This window comes from Epinephelus moara, chromosome 24 (genome assembly GCF_006386435.1).
Source record: "Epinephelus moara isolate mb chromosome 24, YSFRI_EMoa_1.0, whole genome shotgun sequence".
Classification (NCBI taxonomy): Eukaryota; Metazoa; Chordata; class Actinopteri; order Perciformes; family Serranidae; genus Epinephelus; species Epinephelus moara.
Window position 1 is genome coordinate 31,393,950 of NC_065529.1, and position 9,733 is coordinate 31,403,682.

The window sequence follows — 9,733 nt, forward strand, 5'->3', positions numbered from 1 at the left end:
AGATCTATAAGGAGTGTTCATGTGATTTTACACATTTATAGTGTGAAATTAATTAATGCATAATAATCGTGATAACCGTAAAACCGTGATTATTTCTCTGACAATAATTGTACCAAGAAAATCTATAATCGTGACATCCCTAGTGGACACTGTATTTACAATATTTTTACGGCTTTACCTTGCTGTCAGACAGCCCTTCCTTTTAGTGCTATATAGGGTTGCAACAGTATGAGATTTTCCCAATACGATAACTTTCACAGAAAATATTGTGGTTCACGGTATTAAAGACTTTATGTTATGTTATTATTCTGACGAATGACCCTTGAAGGAATGAAAATGGGAGGGTTATTGTTGGTTGAACAAATGTTTTCTAATGAAACTGAACTATTTTGTTAATGGACGCATGTGTAAAAAGTCTCCCCTAAAAAAAAAAAGATTTAACATCCAGTTGCTTTTTTTCCCAATATTGTAGATGATCATGATATGATAACCGTCAATTTATTTAACACAGTATACCTTGAAACAGGTATATCGCTGCATCCCTGGTGCTACATTTTGTCAACCGTATAACTTCCATATCCCTACCTAAATACACCAAACGGTGCTGCTCAATGTATTATGCTGTAGGTCAGCTAAATATAGCATCCACTTACAGTGATATTGATCTCTTTAGGTAGGACTTGTTTTTTAAGTGTCCAAAATGTGTTTTGCTGCTGACCCTAATCCACAGCAACGGATTGCTGAGCCTCTGGGGTGCTAGTCCCGCCTGTTTCCCCAAACTGGGAGCATGCAGGCTGCCATCTACTCTGTGTAATACACTAACCACAATATTACACCTGAGATCTTCCTTGTTATCAGTGTTTTCGTTCATTTTGTAGAAAGAAAAAAATAAGTTTAATGAATTCTCAAGTAAAGAGGTAAAATGACACACCAAACTATGGTTTACATTTTGTACTACCTTGTCATTTTCAAGTGCCTTCATCATTTCAAGTGTTAATTGTAAAGAGAAATGTTATTTTGGCACCTCAAATAGTCCCACTAAAAAAGAACTTGAACTATCCCTTAAAGTTAAAGTAAATTCTCATCATCTCCTTGAATGATTGTAGACTCTTGAAAAAGTAGTGAAAAGCAGTAAATCAGGAGAGGCAGTGATACAGCAGTGTCTTTAGATGCCTGCATCATTCTGCACCAACCATTACAGCACACAAGCTTCACTAATTTAAACACATAATACAGTTCCAGTGAAGTGACAGTAATCTGTATTTGTGTTTGTCGAGACAGTGCTTGGTAAAGGCCATCCACACAGAATACACACAGTATCTATCATGATAACAATATGAGCATCCACAATGATGCACGATAAAGTTCTGTCAACAGTTGCACCATGAACGCACTGCACGCTTCAGCTGTGTAGGCAGCTAAGGAGGTGTTTCTGTCGTTCATCAAATCACTCTGAAAGTAATCCTGAGGATATCGTTTGCAACGCAAATTTTTATCGTTCTTGGTGTGGACAGCCCTTTAAACTTGATATAATTTAGATGCACCTGTAAGATCTTGCAAGTAGGGATGGGAAAACGATCAAAATTCATTATTCGATTATCAAAAAAATTAACGATCAGTTATTGATTAATTGATAAGCAAGTATTTCAAAAGAGAGAAAACAAAAGAGTGCATTGCAGACTGTCGCCGCACAAAAGAGAGAAAACAAAAGAGTGCATTGCAGACTGTCGCCGCAAGAGAGTGCAGCTGCCCCAGTTTTGAGCTTCAACCCCCCAGGCCAAAGAGGAAGAATGGCGCGCATGCGCAGTTCACCCCTGGGTGTTTACAACCGTTGCCAGCCAGAGTTACAGGCTTCAGTTTTCAGCAAAACCTCCGTCTTTCAATGGCGTAGTGTTTTCAGAGGCCTCAAGGGAAGCCGCCGAGGCTTTGGAGAGCGATGAGAGCCTCCGTCTGTTTCTGATTTTTTTGCCTGGCATAGGTCTGGCGGGGGTCTCGTAGGCCCGTCTAGCCGCCGTGCTCGCCGGGCGGAAGGGTCTCGTTGGCACGGCGACTCGCCAGACCTATGCCAGGCATTGTAGGGGAAACACTGCGACTATCAATCAAAATTATTTGTGATCGATCAAAAGCCTTAGCAATCAATCATCGATAATCGAAAATTGATGCCCATCCCTACTTGCAAGACAGAACTGGTCTGCAGCTGCCTTGGTTTACCTGTTCATTTAGATTTGGACTACACAATACAACTGTACAGTTTGGTAGGGTGTTATATGGCTTGCAGTGCCCATAGTGTTTAGTGTCACTGTTGATCTGTTTTGGTGGAAAGATTTCGACAGGATTGGAATAGCTTCTTTTAATCCCTTGCATGAACAAAATAATGGAGTTTAAGTGTAGTTTGGCAACCCACACTACACAGTTCAAGAGGAATGGTACACCTGAGGGATGTCAACAAAATAGAGTAGATGCAAAGACTTGGTTTGCATCACTTGCTGTGGCTCTCTGATGCTTGCTGTCAGTGTGGATATCATTCATTGAAATGCTGCAAAGTGTCTGCAATGGACTGGGCTTTATATAGCTGATGCCTTACTCTGCTCTCCATAAAGATCCTTCAGGTTGGCTTGGACCATTTCAATTGGGGTTCATTATCTTTCTGTACACACCATGACCTTGGTTGGCGTAGTCGAGCGCATAGAAAGGAAGGATGGAGGTTGCCGTACATTGTTGTGAAACTACATCTTGATATGTTTTTAGATAGGATAGGATTGGATAGAATTAATGGCCAAGTTGTTTCTTAAACTTCCCAGTTGGTATCGCAGAGGGCAAACACTCAAGCACCTGGCATGATCACAGGAACATCACCCTTCCCTATGCAGCTGTCTGGCAAAGCTCCAGAGTGTCACATAGTCTACAGGCGTACTGCATTTATGTGCACCACAGAGCCAGCCTTCACACCATTTAGTATGAACATGGAGTCACAGGTAGGATTTTGGAAAGCATTTATTGGGAGTGTGTTTACGGTTGTCTGTGGAACTGTGGACACAGTGAATATTGTAGCAGTGTTTATGGTTTTGTGAATTTTTTAAATTTATGTTGGCCCCAAGTTGCAGATCAGACAGTCACCCTGATGTACTCTTGTTTGGGAGGACTTAATTGATTATTGTGTGGTTTGCCTTCAACTCTCAGAAACTCTTAGGTAAGTGTAGTTATTGTTGTGGCTGTGGGTGAAGATCTCTTGCTGTGGCCCCATAAGACTGTCTGGTAGACGCCCCACCATGCTTGGTGTCATGACTGGAGAGGAGCGAGCCGTGGAGCCATGGTCTGGCTGGAAACAGAGGTTGGAGATGCCGTGACTGAGCTTGAGCTCACAGAGAAAGGCCAGGAACAGTGGTGCGCAACAGTGAAGCTGTAGCTGTCCCCGCAGGCTCATGGGCAAAACACAGAAACACATACACACACAGGGTGAAGCAAATCCATTAATACAGATCTAAAGGAAACTGATCTGAACACCACACTGACAGCAAACTAGAGACGTAGATCACATCTAAGAATTACATTTCTTGGAAGTAGAAGCACATTGAAATCACTTTACACAAACTAATTTTTCATAACCATCATTCGTATAGATATTTAAATTTTGCTGAAGTGTTTGCAAACAGCCAGGCCCATCTCATTTTCAGTACTGCATGCTACGCCATAAATGATCTGTGATAAATTACTGGTTTCTTCTGGCTGTGGCTGCTTATGTAAGTTCAGACTGGCTGTGCTCCTGATGTCTTCAAAAAAATAAAAACTGTGCTGCATTTTTCAATAGTGTTTCCTAAGCACCAACTCATATATACACTGATACCATATTGCTTAATATTTCCTTGGCCCAGACTAGTCAGAGACACATGATGCGATTTGGACTGTGTTCCACTTGAAGGCGTCATCTCTGACCCTGCACTTCCTGCTCAGCCACCTGTTCAGTTACCTGGTGCTCAAAGCAGTCTTGGCTAAAAAACCCAGTTTGACCAAATCTGGAATTCCCTGCACTCACCATCACCAGCCTACGAGAACTAGGGTTACTAGTAACCACAATGACACAGATAGATACAGGCAGTGTCTACTCATAGTGTGAGGGCGTGGTGAGGGCATAGTTGGCTATAAAGGCTGGGAGAACGCATTTGTTCAAACTCACACTATTACATTTACTTTATATGTGATGTATTAGAATTACCAGAATATCACTTCCCTATAGCCATAAACGCTGTGATGTAATTGATTAGCATGGTTTAGTGAATTCCATGCGTGTTTTGAGGCAGTAAAGCAGTGCTAACATTACTAAGTGCCATTAGCCCTGGGTTTTGATGATGTGCTATGATGTTAGCATGCAGGGATTTGCAACCTTAAAAGCTATGGTTCCTGGGAGGCTCACAATTTTTTTTTTTTATCAAAAAAAATGCGGCGTGCGTGTACAGCCCCTTAGTGGACGTAAATTGACAGTGGGAATATGCCTCAAGTGTTAATTTTGCAGGCTGGCACTGCTGGCTGCAGCGCTCTCCCTCAATGCTGGACCAGTTTCAATAATGTCGTTCCCATAGTTACGTAGACACAAAAACATGGGAAAATAGGGTCTACGTTGAAAAATACCCCTGAACTCTGGATTTCTATGTTTATTTGATGTGTAGAAGGCTTTGTTTTCTCCCTTGTGTAAAAGGATGTGACATTTTATGGGTGTTCCCATAAATAACGACTGTATCTGTACAAAAAAAAGTAAAATTAATCTTCATTTCTCTTCCTACCCCATGCACTTTCTTATCCTGCTCTCATTTTTCAGTCTATCTTTTTAAGAGTAGTGAGGTGATCGCTTTCATAAATGTTGTTTAAACATCAATAACGTTAAGTGAATTTTCCATCCCTGCTTTTGAGAACAGCGGTTTTATAGCCCATTGATTTGTGCTTGCATCAATTGCATCTACTATAAGCAAGGTGGGGTCAGTTTCACAGACAGACAAGCTGGAGATAGGAATTGGTGAGCAGGCAGTATAATTGGCATCTAAAACCTTGAACAGTCTCTTTAAAAAATATATAGAGAAAAGTATAACAGACATCTTACGCATACAAGGATATGACGGAAAGGAGTACATATTATTTAACAAGTTATTGATTGTTGTAGGAAAGTAATCCTCTCACTTGACCCCCTTTGCATCAAGGTGAGGGTGCACTGCACAGACCTGGATCTGATAGTGATTTTATGGCATGCCCTTCCAGATTTCTGTAGATGCAGTGTAGATTACATGCTGTGCTGTTTAATTTCACCTTTTGGGATCACATATAGGATTTACAGGTGTTTGCATTGAGCTTTGCAACATAATGCCTGCGCTATAGCCAGCTTGCTGAGCCGTGTTCACTTACTATGCAGGCTTTCAACTTTGTGCCAATTTCAATGGACTACGCATCCCGTAGTGCGACAAAGGAGTGTCCTGTCATTGAATTTAAAATAACCACATGCTTCTTTCTTGCTTTTCTCTGGCCCACCCTTTTTCTCTTTCACCATTTACAGCTCACTCTGATTCACTGAATGCATGCTTACTTGAATGCTGACTGTGCAAAGGGAGGTGTGTGTGTGTGTGTGTGTGTGTGTGTGTGTGTGTGTGTGTGTGTGTAGAGGAAAGAGGGAGGGGCATTTCCTTTAATGCATCTGCTCTGCTCAGTGACTCCAAGCTCACACATTTATTCTGTCTCTTTCTTTCCTTCTTTCTTTCTCCCTGTTCCCCGTCCCTGTTCTGTCTGTCTCGTGTCACTTTTTTTCTGTCTTTCTTGTATTTCTGTCTCTCTCATTACAGACATACATGCTCATCTCACTCCGACACATAATCTCAGTCACACAGGATCGCACATTTACCAGTCTCGTATCATTCTTCCTCCCTCTCCTCTCTGCTCACCCTCTTGGATTTTGGCTGCTGGTCCTCCATCATAGCTACTGTCTTCTGCATTTACTCCCCGGTTGTGCTCACTGCGTCAGGAATCAGCAGCAGACCGAGGTGGGTGTTTTAAGAGCATCATCGCTAGGTCTGAGGCTATATGTCTTTGGTATCTCTCTCTCTCTCTCCCTTTCTCTTCCTGCCTCTTCTCACTTCGCTCTGTCACTGAGAGCTGGAATGATCATGCTTGTCTGTTCCTACACTGGAGCAAATGCCATACTATCTCTATGCAGCAGAATTTAACACACACTGTGCTAGCGAGGTAGCATATCTACCTCTCCAGATCTGACTGTGGAGCTGTCAGTACGGTTGATAGTGCAGCTGTGACTGCTGCATTGAAAACAGTCTTTGCATACCTTATTACACTGGCATGTATTTTGCTCTCTTGCTCTCTTTTCTGCCTCTACTCCATTACTCCTTTCTGTCTGAATGTCTGTCATGTTTTATGCATGCTTTGTCCTTTTGAATGCTTGCCAGAGACTTTACCACGCTATAGGATTTATAAAGAACCACCTCAAAATAGCCAGGGTGAAAGACTTGTGCAGGCTCGCGCAAAAATACACATGCGCATTCACACAAGGAGGTTTGATTCCCCCTCACCTTACCTGCCCCACTGCCGCCGCTGCTGCAGTTCCATCTGTTGCAGTCTCCACAGCCAGCGACACCCTGAAGCCAGGCTTTAACTGTTGTGTGTGTGTGTGTTGCTGAGAGGTTGTGACAGTCATCTGTGCCTGACTGAACGTGTTACCGTGTCATTTGAATGTGTGTTTGTGTGTGGGTGTTCATGCTGAGGCTGATTATTGTGGGTCAGTATCTCTGCATGCCTGCGTGTGCTCGTACATGTTTGTGCACGTGTGTACGCAGTCTTGTATGCGGTGTGTGTGCCTGCCTGCCTGTTTATGGGCTCTGGTCCAAGAGGAGAGCACAGGAGAGGCAGGCTGCAGGGGTTCAGTTTGGTGCAGTAAGCTGTTGAATGCTCTGTAACGAGCAGAAAAAGGCAGATTCATGTGCTGGTGTGTTCTTTCACTGGGCTGGTACGTCAATATTGCAGGAAGCACGGCTTTTCTGAAATGTCTGCAATTCATTTGTCCTTGAAAAGCCAAACTCTTAGCAAAGTTAGATTGTTAATTCTAACACATAACTTGTATTTCCAGCAAATAGCCTAAGCTTATGAGGATACAGGTGTTAATGTGACAGTGCTAGAACAGAAATAATAAGGGTTTTTATTCTGTATTTGTTGCTTTTTCTCTGATGAGGCCCAACAAACACCACTTCAAACAAAATGTCTTCAAAGAAATGCTATGTGACATCGAGTGACAACAGGAAAGGCAGATTCCTCAGGGATTTGCAGAAGTGCTTTGGTTAAGTGTCATGCCCAATACTTGTTATGCTAGAAACAAAGGAGACACTTCTTCTCTGATGATGTGGTAATTATGCTGGATCTGCTGATTTTTAGAATGAACTGTAGACACATCTTGTGGGGTTTGAATGTTTTCTGGGAAACTGACATTTTTAGCATACAAACTAGTTGCTGCTGTATTTTATAGCATCAATAAAGAATGCAGCACATTCATACAGGGGTGGAAATTACCAGAAGCCCCAACGATACGATGATATCTCGATACTGAAGTCACAATACGATGTTGTTGCAATTTTCAACATTTTGCAGTATGCTGAGTATTGTGATAATATGTACTGTGATATATTAGCCCTTTTTAAATAAGAATTGTGCAAATTTGCAGGAAAGCCCAATCAGTCTTCTTTCAGCATTGGCAGTATAAAAACAAAATCGGGGAGTGCAGCAGAATACTGCCTGCCTACTTTTGTTTTTACAGGATGTGCTTTTTCGGGGCAATGGGGGGCGTGAGCAAGTAACAAAACGTGTAGCTCAGCATGTGAAGTAAACAGTGTCATGCTCCGAGGGAAGCCGCGGCTGGTCAGTCCTTCCTTGATTCTCTCATAAGTTGGCCCGTTCTTCACCATCCCCGTCATTTGACGGTTAATGGCCTCTTCGTTTGCGAGGACAAGGACGGCGCGCAATTCCTTGTCTCCTCAGTTGCTCATCTTTACTGTGTCTGTCAGGTTTGCGTTTCCCTCTTGCTACTAGCTGCTCATTCCTGCTATCAGCTGTTTCCTGTTTATCCACCACCAGTTGGTCGCACGTGCGGCGTCATCAACAGCTCCTCCCACAAGTCATCAACAGACCCTACCATGGTGGAAGGCTGCCTCGTTCTTTTTAAACCATAAAGGTTCGGCCAATATGTTTACCCTATGAGGCAGAAAATTGGGCACCTCAGATCAACTCGCCAATCCGGCTCTGTGTGTCTAAACACTCGCAGCTTGCCGGCAAAACGGCCCAACATTCGCCGAAAATCTAGCAGTGTAAAAGGGGCTATTGTGAATGTATTATCTCCTTATAACTACAAATCTTGTTCCCAAAGGAAAACAACAAGGCTGTTGCCGCAGCGGCCCGGGTTCGACTCCAGCCTGTGGCCCTTTGCTGCATGTCACTCCCTCTCTCTCTCCCCCCTTCACACTTGTCTGTCCTATCCATTTAAGGTTAAAATTGCCCCCAAAAATATCTTTAAAAAAAAAAAAAATTTAGGCTAATGAGATAAAGATTTCAGTCTGTTTATTTCACTTAAGTCCTTTTTGTTGCAGCAAAATGTGTCCAGTGGACTGAAAAAGCAATTGATTTTATTATTCTAGTAGGCTACCAAGAGTTGTCTCAGAAAATATCCTGATACTATGCTGTATCAGTTTTCCCCCCATCCCTTATATCATCCAGCATTTCAGCTAATTAGGGCAAACATGGTTTGTACAAGGTGCTTTAAGTACTTGAATTTACTGCAATCCCTTGAAAATTAGACATTTTATAACTCGGCCCTTGACAAAATACTTTCATGCTTGCATTCTCCAGTGCAATATGAGGGGTATGAGGTATGAGGTTTGAGTGCCATCGGGTTGGTAAACACCAGTTAAGGAGTCGGCACTGGGATGTTTCACTAGTCTGCAAAACACTCAGAACTGAGCAGTGTCAGCCGCAAATTTTGAGCTGTACTTTGGTGATAAGTAAGTCGCTGCATGTGTCTGACAGTGGATGGTGGAGCTGTTGAATGGATTTGGAGATTGTTAGTTACAGAGGTGGCTGTTAGCTGCTAACTTCGCTTGTTAGCCGCTGAAGAGAGGGAAGCTGTTGGACTTCGCATCTGTCGAAGGTTTATGGTTTGTTTGCGAGTAGGAGGCTCGGTTATCTGTAAGTGTAGACTGTAAACAGTCTGAACTCAGTGGAGTTTTCTCTGACAAAGCCAAAAGTCCAGTTTTAACCACAGACTCTGTGAGAGGACATGAGCTTAAACCTCCAGACTAACACGTTGCAGATTTAGAAAGAAGTCAGGGTAAAATATAGTTCTGCTTATTCACAGTGAGATTGATGGTTGCAGGGAAAGCAATTTCATCCCTGAAAATAACAATGAGTGCTTGAAAGGGTACTTGAAAGTACTTGAATTTGACCTGCCCCTGTCTGTGCAAACCTTGAAGTGTCTGCATTTTGTCTTTGATTATAATCATATGGGGTGAACCCAAGATCGGCAGTTCAGGAGGCAGAGGCAGCTCTTAGGCATGCAGAGATTGTAGGTAATGTTCAGTTTGGCCGGGGAGGCCTGGGGCTTGGCTCAGGTAAACCGGTATGGAATACAGCAGGCCTCAAAGATAAAAGAAAGCTGGTTGTGGAACAGATACGTAGACAGGAAGAGATAGTAAGGGGTGCAAAG

The 9,733-nt window shown here is 42.8% G+C and overlaps 1 protein-coding gene across 3 annotated transcripts in view; it reads left to right on the forward strand.

The window, feature by feature from the left end:
* Positions 1-9,733, forward strand: part of kcnab2a (potassium voltage-gated channel subfamily A regulatory beta subunit 2a) — a 122,261-nt gene that overhangs the window by 9,256 nt on the left and 103,272 nt on the right. Inside the window, exon 2 of one of the 3 annotated variants that reach the window (XM_050037261.1) lies at positions 5,957-6,020. The exons of the other annotated variants lie outside the window; for them this stretch is intronic. The gene's annotated coding sequence lies outside the window, so the exon portion shown is untranslated. The remainder of the gene's footprint in view (positions 1-5,956; positions 6,021-9,733) is intronic. 3 annotated transcript variants of the gene reach the window in all.